Source organism: Achroia grisella, unplaced genomic scaffold (genome assembly GCF_030625045.1).
Source record: "Achroia grisella isolate CSIRO2021 unplaced genomic scaffold, CSIRO_AGI_Agris_v1 utg402, whole genome shotgun sequence".
In the NCBI taxonomy this organism is placed as follows: domain Eukaryota; kingdom Metazoa; phylum Arthropoda; class Insecta; order Lepidoptera; family Pyralidae; genus Achroia; species Achroia grisella.
Genome location: NW_026712841.1, coordinates 720,197 through 739,151, shown reverse-complemented (window position 1 = coordinate 739,151; position 18,955 = coordinate 720,197). Strand labels below are relative to the sequence as shown.

Here is an 18,955-nt window from a genome sequence, read left to right as displayed (position 1 = left end):
GTATATAAATGTGCTTTATTAGGACCTGTCGTGCTAAAACATTTAGATAATAACGGAATTCTAATATATTGCCACTTTACATGGATTGGGGTAAATCGTGATATTTTGCGTATCGTTTATTTATCGTCACCTATTGAATTAGTCATACTTTAGCTATGCCGCTTTAAAAACAAAACTATCGAATGTGTGAATACGTTGGTATTTAGAAAATTTGATGTAACACATTAATTTTTGCAACATCGAATAAGATCTATACTTATTTGTCTTATATTTAAGAAAAAAACATCTTATGCTGATTAAATAACCTTACCTACGAGTATTTACTACGTATATGAATTGCCCATTTGCCTAAACAATTCTACACTAAGGCAATTTCAATACCGCTCAAAATAAAACCACGATGCTTCGTAATAAACCTTAACAAGACGCCCATAATCCTTTTCTCTATAGGTTAGAAAATGGCGTTAAACTAGAAACAATATGGCCCTAGGCGTTCATGCATCCGTCGAGCGGATGAGCAAAACGGAAAAATGGAGTTAGTTTCGCATTGAAATAGTTCCTATCGCCTTTCGGTGCGGTCGCTTCCCCCTTATCCGCAGCTGATCGCGAGACAATGTGGTGGAGGGTGGGGGGTGGGAGGTGCGCGGGACGCAGCCGGGGGCGCAAGCGCATGACCGCGCAGGGCGCAATGACCTTGCGCGCACATTCCGCCTGATCTTCCGAAGGCTCTCGCGGCCCTACTCTCCCTAGCTTAGTCTATGATTTAACTTATACAGGAAACGAATATTTATATTCCCTCTAAAAAAAAGGATTAATGTAAATATCTAATTTTCTTTTTTCTTTTATAGATTTCAGCTCTACCAACTCACTCTATTTTATAGTGATAATTATAAAAAAGTTAAGTAACGTCGTTTTATAGATAGATCGCTAAAGAATGGAAGTTCACTATTTGAGTAGTATTTCACAAGACTTACGCACAAAATTAGAGGCCAAATTTATGTAAAGTTAAACAGACACCTTCCTAAATACTGCTCTGGAACTAGGTTATTAACCTTTGAGAACTTATAAGAAACACGTAATAAAGCAAGCAAGCTGGGTAAATATGGTATTTAAAAATTTAAGTCGATATGATTTGATCCAATTTTATCTTTCACTACAGATAATGTACCAATACTAATAATTTAATAATAAATTATTATTAAAAAAATACCTACATATTTAATGTAATATTTTGTACATTATTTATATTTTTGTCTTACGTAAATACTATTTGTGTAATGTAGAGAAGATCGCGTATAAATTACAATAAAATGATAAGACCAAACTATATATTAAGTATGTCTAGAGATGTAATTTATAAAGCATATGTCTATTATATTAAAAACGACTGTACTATCAATTAATCAATTTTACATTAAATTCTGTCAAATATCGTCATATATCATATAGATACTCATTTATAAAATTCGCATAAACTTCACTTAAGTAGTCATACAACTGTATATTTCCTACATTAACACAAACAAACTTATGAAAGTATTAAAGAAAAAAAACACCGAGTCAGTACAAAATAATTAAACTCCGCACCCAAACACGGAAATAACGGAATCCAGACTAAATAATCGGTAAGCAAAGCGCCAACGTCACAGAAACCGTTCGAAATAACTCGGATTGGCATTAAACCCACGCCCAGAACGAAATGTGTACAGAGCGTAACATAAACATACGTAATGGGTCTCTATGTATTGTACAGTCCATGTGAACACAATTGTAACCTTAGATAAAGAATGTCACTATGTTATTCAATCGTTGCACCCTAGAACAACTAAGTAATATTAGAAAGAGTAAACATTTGTGTGAAATGAATATATTCGGTATAATAAGTACTTAACCGATTTCATTTACTGAAACTTACATTATCAGCAAGTGATATGGACTGTATTTCATGTTAAATAAATTCTATATCAATACAAAAATCCAAAAATATATCAAACATACAATGTGTAGTGATGCAGTCAATTAATTACAGCTATGACTACTACAACTGACTGCGTAGTTAGTGTACAGTTTCCAACTGTCATTTGTTAACTGCCTGTTTAAAACGTATTCATAGTTGAAAACATAGAACACAACATATAACTGTAGTCAATTGTTCAGACAATATCAACTACATAGATTTACACAGACCGGTTCAATTCTCGGCGTACATTTACACAAATTAACACAATAATAATATATAGATAATATAGTAACTTTTATTTGACTCATAAAAGACTATAACATCCACTTAGATATACGACGTGATAATATACTACAGCTAGTAACTTCAAATAGTGTAATTCGCCTATGCCATTAAACAATGCTATCTTACCTAGCTATCGTGTACACGCATTCTAATATGATGAATTAAGATAGCCATTGCAATTTCTAACACAGAAGATCTGTCTCTTTTTGTCTTGAACTAAAATCTTACTGTGGTTTTCAGAAGTGGAAGTAATAGGGTATCATAAGAGGCTAATAATATACTATTATATCCTTTATTTAATATAACAAAATATAGCCTCTTATAATATCTTTCAATTTTGTCATATAAATATCCTATTTATATGACAAAATTGAATCTATAGTTTTTTCATTTTATAATCTTCATCCAAAAGTCTACATCGATATAGAAAATTTGCCGCAGCATCTCGTCTAACACAAATTAAAATAAATATCAGTATAATAAATGTCATATATGATATACCTACCCATGGGTGTTATTTTACCACTCACCACAAGCTGGACCTTATAGTTTACTCCTAGTCAATTTAGTAATTAATAAGTTATCATTGAAAACGAAAATATTACATTAAGCGGCATTTACATACCATTATTAAGACGATGTGTCATCAGCAACATGTTTACTACATTAAAAATAAAGCAGAAACAAAGTAAAACTTAAAAATAGACGTCTATTAAAAAGAACTCATGGTAGAAGACTATTTCTAGTATTATAACAACCATAAAATTACATTAATGCATTTGCCTGGAGCTTCGTTCTCCTGGGTACTATTCAATCCCTTATCGTATCATTATGTCGTACTATAATGATATGAATATCGCAGGCAGTTAGTTATTTCCATTGTAAAAATATTATTGCAAGGCGCCAGCTGACAAATGGTTAGAAATAGAATTATTTTTAATAAATATACTTTACTCCGGTTCTTCTTATGACCGTGGTATATCTTTTAATAATAATAGTATAAACTTTATCGTTATGTTCCTTAAATATGTATTATTAAACAGTAGTTTCAAGAGTCCCCACTTATTCATAGTTATTTATCATTACACTTAAAGATATTTTATACACGATTTATATTTATAAGAAAAAGTATATTTGTATGCTGAAACTTAATCGTACATAATCATTTTACTTTTTAATGGTTGTAATATTCAAATTATTAATAATTAATTCAGTGTTATTGTTGCTCGTATTCTTATAAATATTATAAATATTAAACCAGTGATTAACAATTGGCATGCATTTATATAACTTGTGCTATAAAAAAATAAAGAAACACATAAGCTATTTTTAATCCAAGTCAACTAATATTTTCTGGTGTCCTAAACATATTAGTTGACTTGGCAAGCGAAATAAACATATGTACAGTGCCCTATTGGATGGTATATTTCTGGTAATTATTATTAATTATTAGGAAACATTCTTGAACTATTTCTATTCTAGCAATGATTTTGTTAATTTTATTAATAGATAAACATAATGCACTGAAATAGCCTCGTCTCGGTTCAGTTATATACTTCCAAGGTGGTTGATTTCTAATTATATGGCAACAGTCAACTTGTTATACCATATTTAGAATGAAAGCTGGACTAGAATAATCTGAAGGTACTTGTATGGTATAACATAGGATTATCTATTTACGTAATCCAAATAGACATAAGCAATATGTGAAAAAATTTAAGGGTAGTAAATTGCAGAAATATAATGTAAATAGGCATTGAAAATTATAATTTATTAGTTAATACGAATACAATTAAATTAATTTAACTATAGTATTTTATATATAAATATTAATTAAATAATTAAATAAATTATATTGAACAAATTTTCTTTCATTTTACTGAAAATTAGGATTACTCGGACAGATTACTAACTAAAAGTTACCAATTATTTTCAAACTTTCGTTTTTAACACACGTTATTAATATAGTTAATCGGGTTTTAATAAGTTCAAACAAAGTTCGGTAGCGTCAGTCAATATGTGTACTGATACCGTGAGTGCTGTGTATCGCGCTATTTCGTACGATGGTAGTAGTAGTAGATTTAGTTAAATTTTAAATAAAGATATCATCAGGTTAGAAAGGGAGTAAATAATGAGATGACTGCGAACAGAGATGAATGGAAGAGGGACTAAGAAATGAAAAGGGCAAATAAATGAGCTACGGAAGAAGCAGATGATGATGATGATCTACCGACATTGATATCGGTATAGTCCAGTCAGCTCGTGAGGACAGTTAGTGCAACCCAGTCGAAACGTCGAGACAGTTACATATCTTTAGTTATTAACTATCGTCCATAAGCTATGAATAACGCCCAGGACTTCCCATATTCTTTATAGTTTCTACGAATATGGGTTTACTAACAAAAAAACTGTGAAACTACAGTTTCCAAATATTCCGTTAGCATGACATTTTGAAATTCCCTAGGTACGTAATTAAAACAACAGCATTATCGTAACCGTTACTTAAATGGATTATTCCCGCGCTATAAACAGTACCTGTGGAGTAGCATTTGTTTAACTTATACCATGGGAATTAAACTATAAAACTCAACAAGTGCGTACAAATTGACAAAGTAATCATAAGCGGAATATAATTAGAATTTATGCGGTAAAAGTAATGGCTTGCTTTTATTGTTACTGCTCATAAAATGCAGTAACTGCATTTATGAACACAGATATATATGGTACAAAAATCAGGAATTGTTACACAGAAGGTTTATTTATATATTACTACTCTACTAGTCTACTCGTACTGCCGTCGCATCTTACTTCGTCGCATTACAAATCTTTAAATTTCTCGCCTTGTTCTATATAACACGCATGTATTATATGTATATTAACCTTCCTTTTGAATTACTCTAACTTTGCTAAAACTGCATTAAAATCCGTTGCGTAATTTGAAAGATATAAGCGAGCATACAACGACGACATATTTGTTTTATACTATGTAAACACAATATTTATGATTTGAAAATTAGAGCAGACATTAAATTTGAATTTATTAATGAACCAGATTTTAGCCACGCATTCTGATATTTCCCGTTATCATTACTATTTCAAACGAATTTTTATTCATTACATATTCTAGAATCTTATATTTTATGTGAGCGACTCGAGCTAGATTCCTAAAAGCAAGCGGTGGATATCCATTGACACTTCAATATACTCGTAAATCAATAACAATACAATGTACGTATTTCTACTCATTAATTCAAAACATATAACGAAAATATACAATTGCTTCCTTATTCAGTTATATATAAAATACATATCGTTCATAATTATTGATAAAGTAGAAGGATGCCAGTACCAGGAAGAACCTGGAATGATCTATCATTATCAGATAGTGTAGTGTCTAAAGGAAAAGTCAAAGGTCCAGGAACCGACGTGTATGTACAATTATTTGTAAGGATGGAACTTAGGAAGACTTTATTCCATAGTTAATTTAGAAAAATAGATAAATAAATAGATCAGTACATACGATGGATATTAACAAAAACATTATTAATTTCTTTTCTGTGAGAGGAACAATAAAGTGTTTTTCATTCATTCATTCTTTCTTTTCTTCTTTCATGTAAGTGCATTTACTTAACCACATTATTAATGAGGCTATGTCGAAAAGTTCGTATAGAAATCTAATTAATATAGAAAAAAATGCATGGTTCTACTAAGAATGTGACAATTGTATGTTATATTATAAATAAAGTTAACACAGAATTTCACTTAGTTTTACAACAATTTGTATGGATATCAGACCAGATTCAATACTAATATTATAAATGTGAATGTATATCTGTCTATTTGTTACCTATTCAGGACTGAAGTGAGCTTAATGAAAGAAATAATTCATTACAAGGAAGATCAAACGCTGTCTTTTCTTTAAAAAAAACTGTAAGTTTTGTAAACTATATCAGGGATAACAGCTAGTATTGTACAAAACACCGGTTACAATAAAAATAAAAACGTCACAGGTCAAAAGTATGAGAACTATTTAGAGACTTGTATAATAAAAGAGCCATACAATCGTGGTGTAGACCAATCTACGAGTATATACAAGGCTTGTTTACACTATCGCGATGGTCGGTTATTCTTTGAGATGGTATCTGACGTTTGTTCTGACGACTGCGATGTAACCAACATGGAAGTTGGTCCGTTAGTATTCTTTTTGCAAACCGACGACCGATACGGCCCATTGAGCTATTTTATCTATTTTACGCCTATAATTACGAATTGGAGGAAGATTGGTACCTTTAGAGTGAACAAAAGTGTTTTATAGTAGGTTAATAGAACTTTTTGCTTCAAATGGTTAAGGTGGTGTGTCGAACGCAACAAAATTAAATGAGAAGCGCGCATAAGGCATTGTTATTATTATTTTGTCGTGGGATTATAATTAATATAATAATTTAAGCAAATCTCATATTCAGGGATGCGAATCGTACGAGGATACAGCGATTTCACCCTTGTATAAGTTTGTAAGAGATTTTGATCTACGAAAATCAGTCTTAATATATTCCGTATGAGTATGAGGTTAAAGATCCAAATGGAACTAATATACGATAATTTATAAGATTGTTTTATATCTTCATACGAAGCTAAGTATTTTATACCTGACATCTCAACAAAAACAAAACCTAACTTTTGTCCGGGAATTTGTGTACTGCCCATGTCCCGTCTTCGGGATACTATCTAGAGGTTACATTTCATTTAGACGCTCTCAATTTGAAAAGGTAAGAAAAGAACAGGCACTTTGTCATATTATTATGGATAGCAATAAAAAAAAATGTATTTTGGCCGTATATTATACATATAATCATAAGCTTACTCAAATATAAAATTATAATATCATACATACGCGTATATATAGAATAGTTTTATTATTACTTTTATTCTTTTCTGACTAGTGATTTAAGAAAATTTTACAAGTATGTAATTATCTCGTTGATGTCTAATGTATTGAATAGCACACTCGTAGCAAAAGTATGTTAGTTGTTATACACAATTGATGACAATGACACTATGCTGCGTTACCTATAACGTACAATTGTCTATAATTGAACTTTCCCGCGATTTCTTCAATTCTGGCAAATTTAATTGTTGTACATTAAGGTAGAAAGTTGAGCTTTCGCAACGGAAGAGTAATCGTGTTACAAAATTCCGCCTCGCGACGTGACTTATTCCGATAGTTGACGGCTGATATTTTTATTGTAACAGAGTATCCTGGCGTTGGAGGTAGTTGACCGCAGAACACGACGTCCTACAATTATTATGCAATAAAAAATAATAAGCACGGCTTCGAGCCGACCGCATACTGGTCTATTACATCTATTATGGGGAAACATATAAATCTAATATTAAAAAATCTTTCTTCTAGACTAAGAAAGGTTTTTAATATTAGAGATTTTAGTATATTATTTTCTTCTACATGATGATTTACTAATGGAAATAACAAATACAATCTGTACCCTTAGAATTATATTACTCTACAATTATTTTATTGTGTATGATATTCACACACATTGTAACTTTTTCATTTATATGAAGTTTACATTAATTACCTATATTGATAGAATAGAGGTTGTCCTTTCTTAGAGAATGAGCAACCTGTATATACTATACAGTAGTATATATGTAGTATGTAGTATACAAAGTATATAACCATGAAGATTTCTAAAAATTCTATTTTTTCTGCATTATTTAAGACCTTCCTTCTACAAAGTATTAGAAAACAAATAATACAAGTTAAATGAAATCGTTTAAATTGTTATCAATTTATGTTATGCATGTTTTGAGTAAAAAATATTTTAATATTGAAATGTACTAATGTACGTATCTATAATACAATAATACTAATAAAAATCTATATATTATAATGTAAAACTTTAAGAACCCTCTATTAGACATAAATTAAATCGATGTTGAAACAAACATCGTCTACATAATGGTCAGTCAACGATACACCAAACATAACGGCTGTACGTGCCCACGTTGGAACCACATCATTTACAACATCTTGCCGAACCAATACAACATAGTTGCATTGCTATGTTAATTACTAGCAATGCCCCGCGGTTATATCTATCGGCAGCGTTTAATTTAAAAGAAATAGCGACCACCCTCATTCATCTATTCCTACCCACCGCATACGAACTCATCACCATAATATTTTCTGACTTTTCCTTTGTAGCATAGTAAGCTCACAACCATCCTCAAAAATAAGCTAACTGTTACTTAATTTTATGCTAATTCTAACTTCCTTATCTAGTGTCTGCAAGCGTGTACCATTAGCCATTGCTAGTGTACCACTTCATTATAGGATATTACATAACCACTCAGAAGAATTGAGCTATCAAAAGCAAAAACATTTTTGTCAAATCCATTCCAGGGATCAAGACATACGAACAAAATAAACTCTTTAGCTTTATATATTTTATTAACTATGAATATCGCGATAAAATTTTCTTTTGTATTTTAGTTAATTTTCACTAAAAGTAATAATATCAATGACTTTAGAATAGGAAACACAGTAATATCTATATAGAGGCCAATAATATGATACCTGATACCACGTTAATAACTCTTTACCACATGTCACAGTCCATTGCCTGCTTGAGCTGTGTGCGTCTAGATACAGTCCATATTTAGGTCAACTATGGAACTGGAAGACGTCAATGCACCGACATGGTTCTCAAGACACGCGCCAATGCCTCTGGAGGCGTGTGAACGTCACACTACTCTACTTAAAGTGAAATGCCTGTAGGCAAATTGTAAGATAACTCTAAAGTATACATCTAGGCAAGTCTAAACTATATTTCAGGCAGTGAACAAATGACAGCTTTACTTAAAAATTAAACACGCCTTAACAGTTGCTGGTAAAGGGGAGGAATAAATTACATTGAAATTATTGACGTCCAGTAACGAAGGAGATTTTAAATGCAATGAATCCTATTAGATAATTTAAAAAATGAGAATATAAATGAATAAGAGACGCTCATTTCGTCAGCTTTCCTGTTCATTGTATCCCATTAAAAGCAATTTGACAAAAAATCATAATTTCAGTCTTAATGTTTCAGGATAATAACTGAGTTGAGTTATCATTAAACGTTATTTAATAATAATTACAGACTATTTTCGTAAGATCTTTTTGAAAATGTTGAAAGGAACAGGAAAACTATGATGAATTAATCAAATGCATAAACTGATTCATCAGAAGGCATTACTGAGCTAAATATTCAATTTATTGTTACTTTTGTGTCGCGCCACGAAACTACAATGATTAGTTCATCTGCTTGTGAACATATAAAGCAATGCGGATTCGCGTGCACTTTCTCGTTTATTCATCAGTTTAGTGGGTCGCAGCGGGGACGTGCGACCGGCGCGCACGCGCATCGCGCCCGCCGCATCACAGCCATTCGCCAACCGCCGCTGTGGTAAATCTATTATACTTCACAATACACCACTAATGTTTCTACCATCCAACTACGTGATCCGAACTGTCAGTGAAAGTTACATTTGTGTCGTTTTTGTCAAATGAAACAACCGTTATTGAGCCCAGTAAAATTCAGTTGAAAAAGCATCTTTACCATCTCAGGTGAAGGACACGCCCACACTATATTTACGTACTCACGAACGAATCGAGTGGAATGTCAAAAATTTTGTTTAACTGTACCGTGGTTCGGGTGACATGTGTGCGCGATATGACTTGACGTCACAGTCAATAAAATGGACACATAAAATCAAACTGATTAAAACATATTACATTCTATATTAGGCTATTCCTTATTGTTTAGAGTTGATTTGAATTTTGTCTAATAAGAATATTTATGTACTTATTTTACCACAGACATTTTCGTGGATATATTCAATTAATTAAAATCAGACTAAATACTATGCCTAACAAAAATGAAACAAAGGGCTCCTTATTTATCATCTTCAACAGTCCTTTTATATAAAAAATATTTAGAAATTAATCATTTATTTTCTTATTTTATTTTAAATTCTGTTCAAGAAAATTTTTTAGAATTAAATTACAATAACATACTGAAAAAATAATTAATTAGTAAGCCACTATTTTAGCAGTTGTTAAATAGATATATTCGCAGTCAAAAATTATTCCTCATTTACCATATTATTTTCAGAATGAATATGCCATAAATTAAGACCTGGTTACAACTTTGTTTATCAATAGCTAGTACCGTAAAACTTTTTGGAATGTATAATTATAAAACTACCGGTTTATAACTAGTCTACAAGAAATTAAAAGCATTCTTAATTTTCAAATGGCTTTTAAATTTTAACTCTACATTTTAGAGCCTACATTATATTGCTATGACTTCTTTGTATGAATCGCAAATAAAAAGTATATATAAATACTATTTCTTTATTTATATAATTGCAGCCTCAATTTTTCTTGTGAATTAACTGTAATAATAATTAGAAATCATTATTTTATTATCTAGAATTTGCACTGTCATTCTGAATATGGTCAGTCAAAGTTGCTATCGTACTGCGCGGTATGCCACGGACAATCGTATAATGGAGACGTGTTATTACATATAACTGTACATGATGCGTGTAATGAGCCACAGCAAATCTCAAATAAAATGTGAGACATTGCGGAATTATGAGGCTGTTGTAGGTCGCCTGCGCAGACTCAGAGAGGGCACTGGGTCGGGGGAAAGTAGTGGGGTCTTATGTACGTGCACCGAGCACGCCACAATTACATCGACGTGCTCGCTACATCGGTTGCTGTACGGTTTAGAAATCGCATGTGACATCTGCGCTACCTTGACAATAAACTTGACCGCCATCTGTCATGCCGTTACGAGATGGTATTATATTTTTATTTTGTTATATAATTAATGTAATGGCTTTCTAAAGGAAAACTTCTTGGGACAAACAATATGCGTACTTTAATGAAACAGCAGTAGCGCCCGCATGTATTCTTAGCATATACCTTAAGAATAGATATTTATAAACTTTACAGAATATATATAGCTATAGCATTTGAAATATGTTCTTTCATAATACATTATAATTAGTCTGCGAATAATATTTTAGGTTTAGGTATATGTGCTTGTAATTACTAGAAATTACTTGTGAATATTTTGATTTGAAGGAAAGAATTACATAACAATTTCAGATTTTTAACTTAAAACAAATTCCCAGGATAGCTTTAATACTATAAGGAATTACAAATTACCTACGTTCATCTTAGTCTAATTCTTATTTTAGACACTATGAAAATTCTTATACAAGTATGCCGAAATACTTAAATTGTGTGTCAAAAGACCAAAGAAATGCTTATAGTTACATGTATTCAAAATAAAATGTACAAACTACAATTTTTAAAACTTAATCACAGACAGAGAAAGTTAAAAAATAATAAAATTGTAATATCAACACTTAAAAGCAATAAAATATAATTATTTTATGCTGTGATTTATTAAATGTTTCTATTTAGTTATACAGTGATATATGCGCCTCTACTATTAAGTGAAAACATCAAATATTTATTACGAAAAGATTGAGCAGAGCAGTTGACCCATAATATTACCAGTTTATAGTTGCTATGCCTTTATAAATGATATGATAGATAACGTATAAAACAGAAACCCTGCCATGTCTGTCTATATATTCGCGATATATTAAAAAACTACAGAACAAATTATGATGAAGTTTTAAATACAACATAAAGTAATTACTGACTATGTTATATGTGTAAAATGTAATATTTTACTACCAGTGCGAAGCCGGGGGATGTCGCTAGTCAATTATAGGACGGAAAATTAGTTTCATATATAATTTATTCGATCTACTTTAGAAATTCAATCAAGAAGGTAATAAATGTTTCAACTGCAAAAAAATCATCAAAACAAATGAAACACAGAACTGATGAAGATAAATCATACAAAAATACAGTTTTAGAATTGCATGGCTCCTTTACAGTTTGTTGAAAATTACATAAAATTTTACTATGGAACGGTTGGTCGAATCAGATCTTATCCGTATTTATTTATGTGTATTTAATCAATTACTTTAGAATACTTTTTAAGTATTCAGTTCGAGACTATTATCATCAAGTGGGGCGATCAGCGATTTGGCGGCACCCGGTCAAGGCCGCCTGCACTTGCCCGCAAAAAAACCACCAACTGGTTATGCGCCCACGCATGCGGTTATCATACTCGTGTTTTTGCCGTAACACCTTACGACATTCGGCCAATGACGCCGTCCGGCCATTGATCGCAAATCATTCTTATACGATAGCGAATTTATTTTTTACTACAGCCTTCCCCTTGCGTTTATCCCGGCCAATAGAAAGTTAAAATGCTCTTGTTTTTATAGTGATCGTTGTACGTTCTTTATTACCTATTTAAGATTGACAAGCTTGATTATATCATATTTCATCGATCATTTTTTTAAGCACAATATGCTCTTATTAATGTATGAGATAGTCATGGTTTAGTGGTTTACTATCTAGATTTTAAACACAAAGGTAATAAATTCCTATATATATGACAATATAAAAAAACTTTGTGTATTTACAGTATCCAATACAATAATAATGAATATTTCGAAGTAACTTTTTATGGATAAAATTATCGATAACAAATAATTATTAATCGGAGTGTAGCAGTTAGCTTCAGTCAGCTTACCCACTGCCGGGTTATACACGTAATATCATTTATGTGTTCACCACGATGTAGACGGTAACCCTGACTGTCTCACCTGTTACAACAGTCATGAAGATAATCTTCATGACTTTTAAAATTATAAGTTTATTTTTAAAAATCTTTTTATATACTGTTAATTAAAGATAAATCTAATAACGTATAAATATTAAATAGTATATATTAAGCGTAGCCTCGCTTGCAATAAATCAAGAAATGTATCCCACGGGATTGTATCTATTTTTGCAAAAAGTGTGCTCCCGGCAACACTTCACGGATTTCAGCTTGATTAGTCTAATAGTTATTTGATTCGAGAAGAATTACAATATTTATTAGAATAGAATAGGAGTACTTAACAGATCCACATTTTGCATAATCAAGTAAAACAATTATTACTGATGTAAAAAGAGTACTAAAAATATTGTTTTATTGTTAAATCAAACATATTTGTAGGAAGAAAATATAAATATGAAAATACCTATTTATAATGTCTGTCTAATATATTATATTGTAAATAGTTACTTAATAATTAAAAGTAAACTTTTATTGCAGAGTGTATTAAAATGTAATTTAGTCGCCAATGAAGAAAGGTTTTTTTCTTTTTAATTTTGTGATAATAATATTACAGTCTGTTAAATAATAACTTCCATATAAATTTCCATAGTTGTAACACAGACAACATAATACTACGTAGAGCAGCAGTTTAGCACTTATTCTACAGAAATTATCAAAATTATTTCCAATGTAATATTTTTTTTTAATAATTAATAATTTTTAATAAGATTTTACTCTAGTTATTATACAAATTGTTTAGTATTTAATTATAATTAAATATTTAGTTAAAATAAAATTAATTTGGGTAAATATATTTAGTCGTCCAAAAAATTCTGTTAAGAAATAGAAAATTATAGTAGCATTACGTGGTATTCCAACTAATTTATATTGAACGTTTTTTGTTATGCTTAGATAATAATGAGGACCCATTCTTGTACAGTTCGTCTACAAACGCCTGGTAGTTGTAACAAGACACTAACACAATAGATTAAGTAAAAAAATGTTAAGAAGAAAAAAGGAAATGTAAAACGATCTCTATTCAAAATCAAATTAGCACATTATTTTGTAAGTGACTTAACAACTCTTCTAAATATATATGTATGTTACTGAAGTATGCCTAAGTTTAAACGTAACGATTTAGAGGGAGAGGCATCCTAATAAGATTCACAACATCTTTCAAAATACTTGTTACCAAATATTTATTTAAAACCTTATATTTATAAGAACAGGGGTGTTTTCAGTTTATATTTACATAGCACAAAACGCTAATATATTAAAATACTGGTATCTGCATGGACTTGGCCTGTACGAGGGGTCAAGGAGAATGCGAGGAACTCATGCGCATCTTCACGGCGTAGTTAGTACATTGATTTCTTTGTATTTACATTAAAGCTTTATTGTATTCTAACGACCCGCCCCAGCTTCGCACGAGTGCAATTATAGTAGGGAACTATAGTTTTCATGAAAATAAATTACAAGCAATATATTCAATATTAATGTAAATTTCTACGAAGATAAATGAATTTATAAAATCGCATTAGCGTTTTGAGTTTTTTGTTATTACCATTTTTTATCTGTAATAAAAATCCGATATGTCCCCTTTTTAAATTTAATTAAGAAAGGCTAGTTAGAAATTTTCTTTCATTATTTCGAAACAATTCGCGGAAATTGAATGATCGATTAATTTCTGATTAAAATTTGTGTATAAGATTATTTTTTTATACAATTAATCTCATATTTCATTGTATTTATACATTATAATATATTCATTTTTTCATATAAATGTAAACTTTACCGAATAATATACGCTATATTACTAGAGTTGTAGGATTTCAATTTCGAAATTACATACTATTTCAATTCGAAGTCGAATTGTAGTAATCTCAACCACTTCAACGAGGCGTAATACAATCTACCGAGGGGTAACACAAGCAGAAACATTACAATAATTAAAATCTATTTTGCATGCTTCTCATTGTAGGAGTTTATTTTGTTTTAATAACTTGTATCCTGTACTGAGCGTCGACACGTTCACATCTATAAATAAAACCTGATTTCAAACTAGTCTTAGAACGCTAGTGAACTTAGTGTGCCTTAACAAACTATATCAGAAATATACATATTTTACAATTTGATGCATATTTCAATATGGATATAATTTATTTGTATTATTAGAGCACTGTTTATCCTAAATAAATCCTAACCCAAATTTTAGTTAATTTAGACAAGTTGTCATCTAAAATTTGGGTTAGTATTTATTGTGTTTTTTTGATGTCTTTATGTGTGTTGTGTGTCTTCAGTGATTTACACTATTTAATTATTTAAATCACTGTTTTGCAATATGTTAAGTATGTTGCACATTGTCCAAGCAGAACCCTCGTCTAATGCTGCTAGGTTGGTGTAAGGTTTGATTTCTAGTAAATTTTAATAATATAGTAGTAAGTAAAATAACCAGATAATATGTGTAATGTAATGTTTAAATTTCGCTTAACAAAATATGCTAGAATTATATTTATGCTGTAATTAAAAAGATTCCTCATATCGAAGTATAAATCATGTGCAGTTATATTTAACGTAATTATTCAAGATGTACGATTAAAAAATAACGGAAATCAAATAAAAATACGCAAATCCTTAAGAACAATGCAAGTTCATTGTTAGGCGCAGCTACGTATTGAAATCTAAGTTCCCACAGCTTTAAATGCGTTACTTTCAATATAATTGTTAGGGTTCCCGACTAAAAAGAAAAAACAAAACCCTTTCTTTTTATATTTTTTTTGCATATCCATCCGTTAGCTTTAGAATATTGTATTTTGAAATCGTTACCTAAAGCTACGACAGCTTTAGATAACGATTTCAAAATACGAGACGAGTTGGTTTTGAATACAGAATAAAATAAAAATATATATGATAGACAAAAGTATAATAAATACCTATAGATAAATGTATTGTAAATAAGAGATGGAGATAAACTGTATTGTATGATAAAGCACTGACAGAAAGATAATATTTTAGAAATTTTACATTCGAACAGCAAATCCATTCATATACTATGATTGTAATTATGCTGATTTTTTAAACTATTAAACTCGTATTTTCTATGGAACAAAAACTAATATGCGCTTGGTATCTCACGCAAACGCATATACTCGTATGTATGAGAAGTTAAAGCCGACTACTCCGTAATAGTGATAATAATGACGGTAATCATTTTTCCATCGGCGCATCAATACAAGGACTTGTGTATGCGCAACGCAGACTAGACACGGCGGATAAAAGGAGTAGATTGTGTCGCCATAATTTAGTAATTGAGGGCCTTTGATGTATTAGCTACAACCTTCAATGTGCGACGATAAAGAACATCTTGTTCTAACTTCATCCGTTTTCAGTACATTCATTATTTAAAATAATGTATCCGGTAGTAGTACTAGTATATTTATTAGATATATATTTTAATTACTTGTATACATATTCATACGTAATATTACATATATAGATGAAGACATTTATAGTCTACCATTTTATTACTAATAATAACCAGCTTTATTTGTATGTAAAGATATACTACCTAAATCAAAAAACCTTTCAAGATTATGAAGTTTCAATTGAAAGTTCGTTTATTGTGAATAGATTTTTCCCTTTATTCATAATGTCGAAGTATCAATAAACCAAAATCTATTAGTGTTTTTTTCAAATTAAGAAAAAACTCAGGGATTGAACGGCTCAATAAATTCATATACTTCATTAGAGGATTAAGGTTTTTACAAATGAAAGGGAATGGCTATAGCTTATGTATATTAATCAACCCGAACTGAATACTAGTCTTAAATACAAATAAAGGTGATTGAACTTGTCCAATATTGTACCAGCAAAATATTGTCCAATATCCTCCGTAGCGTAGGCGTAGGCGCTAAAGTGAGCACAGAAATGACACAAACAAAACTAAATTAAATATCTTTAGGTTTGTGGAGCAGATCATCTTTCAGGATTTAGACCATAGGTATTTTATGTAAACATAAAATGAAATATTGATAAAGAAATATTCGAAAAGGATTCAGGAAAACACAAAATGAAATATCATAGGTTTAATATTTCTAAACTATAATATGATGATGATATCAAGTCAAGATCAAGTTTGTAAGTTATGATAGTAAAATTGACAATTTTTCTTTGTATAATATAAAGCATACCCATTCATCGATTTCGTTTAAAAGTGCAGAAGATCATATGATCAACAAAAGAGTTCATCTCAAATGTATTTCTGTACAAATATATTTTTGTTTATTCTTATAGAGCAACAACTTAACTTTTATCATAGTAGAGTAGTAGATTATACAATTTAAATGCTATTCTTCATATGTAGTGTATAAATAAACTCAAATGTTTTATAGAATTAGTCACTGATCTGACTAATTCTATACTTCAGATCACTTGGCATTTCGTTTATGTACTCCAGCGATACAGGTGATTCGGGACCTGTATCGCGGGATTCAATGTATAACCAAATAAATAAATAAAATTAATTCATACAGTATTTAACAATATTATGAAATACGAATATATAATGATAAAGCATACCTGAGTAGATCAGCTAATGTCACTGTCTTCAACTATTTCATTTAATAATGTTCAAGAATTGACACGAAACTGAACAATGTCCCAAGTTTACAAACGCGCGAGCACTGATCCCTAACCGATTAAACGACAACTTGGCGGGCTTACACCGACACGAATGCTCGAACACCTTAAGGCTGTAGGCACACCGACGCAACCGTATTGGCGTCTTAAACAGAATGAAATGGTGAAGAAGACGCCGCGGTCTTATATAGACGTGACCGTAACCTGACGCCGGATAACGGACTCGCGCCGGCGCAGGTGAGAAACAGCATTAGACCATAATACCAACACGTAAAATACACAATCCTACTTTCTTAAATTCTATTCTCCCAGTCACAGAAAGATAGAATTTTCAATAAAGCGCCCGGAGCTGAACGCTGTAATTTACCAAGTTAGTAATAGTAAGGTGCTCTGGAACGCAAAAGGACAACAGAATAAAAAGATACTAATGTAATTAACATGATAATACTACAATCGTAAAGTTTGCCTTTCAACAGAAACTTAGAACTTATAAATAAAGATGATACTCACAAATAAAATTACTACACTTTAAACATATTCACTTTATAGTAGATAGAGCTATACGAATATATGCTATTTTAATTAATATTCACGCCATGAAAACTTTATCCATAAGCTCTATACAGTCATAACATTTGTAAAAAAATTACACAGAAGAGTGTGAAGAAACCATTAATTTGACGAAAGAAAGAAAAATATTATTGCCAATCATCAATAATGGACGATGTATCGTATCATATAGGTGCCTATTAAAATCGTTATGTATATTGGATTTATGAATGTAATAGTAAATGTTGTAGGTACATATACATACGTTTCATTCATTAATTCCTTTATTTCATTAATGAATGACTTATTTTGCATACGAATGGTGTAGAATACTGTCTGCGACGCTTCTTTGCTACGCTCGCTAATGATTTTCGCACATATGCGTGTACATACTTGACATGTGAACGAGAAAATTTAATGAATGCGGAACAGACATGAGCATTATGTGGGAAAATATTTGCTTTCTTTCTGTATTAAAGCTGTTGAATTATTAACTAATATTCATATTAACTAAATGAGTGCTCCATTTATCAAAATTTTATAAATTCAAAGATATATTTATTTAATTAGTAAACAAGCTTTAATACCTTTCCACTTACATATTGCACTAGCTGGTCTATAATATTGGAAATCATTATAGAAGTTACATTGTACGTAGGTACTATAGAATACAATAGTTTAGAAATAATTTACAGCACTTTAGAATAATGTACCTACTATCTTTTTTTTAAATATCACTCATTCGAAAAGCATTTTTAGTAAA

General features: G+C 30.6%; 1 protein-coding gene across 1 annotated transcript in view; it reads right to left on the bottom strand.

Moving 5' to 3' along the window:
- Positions 1–17,798, bottom strand: part of LOC131844195 (uncharacterized) — a 61,556-nt gene extending 43,758 nt beyond the window's left edge. The window contains exon 1 of the mRNA XM_059193007.1: positions 17,584–17,798. The gene's annotated coding sequence lies outside the window, so the exon portion shown is untranslated. The remainder of the gene's footprint in view (positions 1–17,583) is intronic.
- Between the last annotated feature and the right edge of the window lie 1,157 nt (positions 17,799–18,955).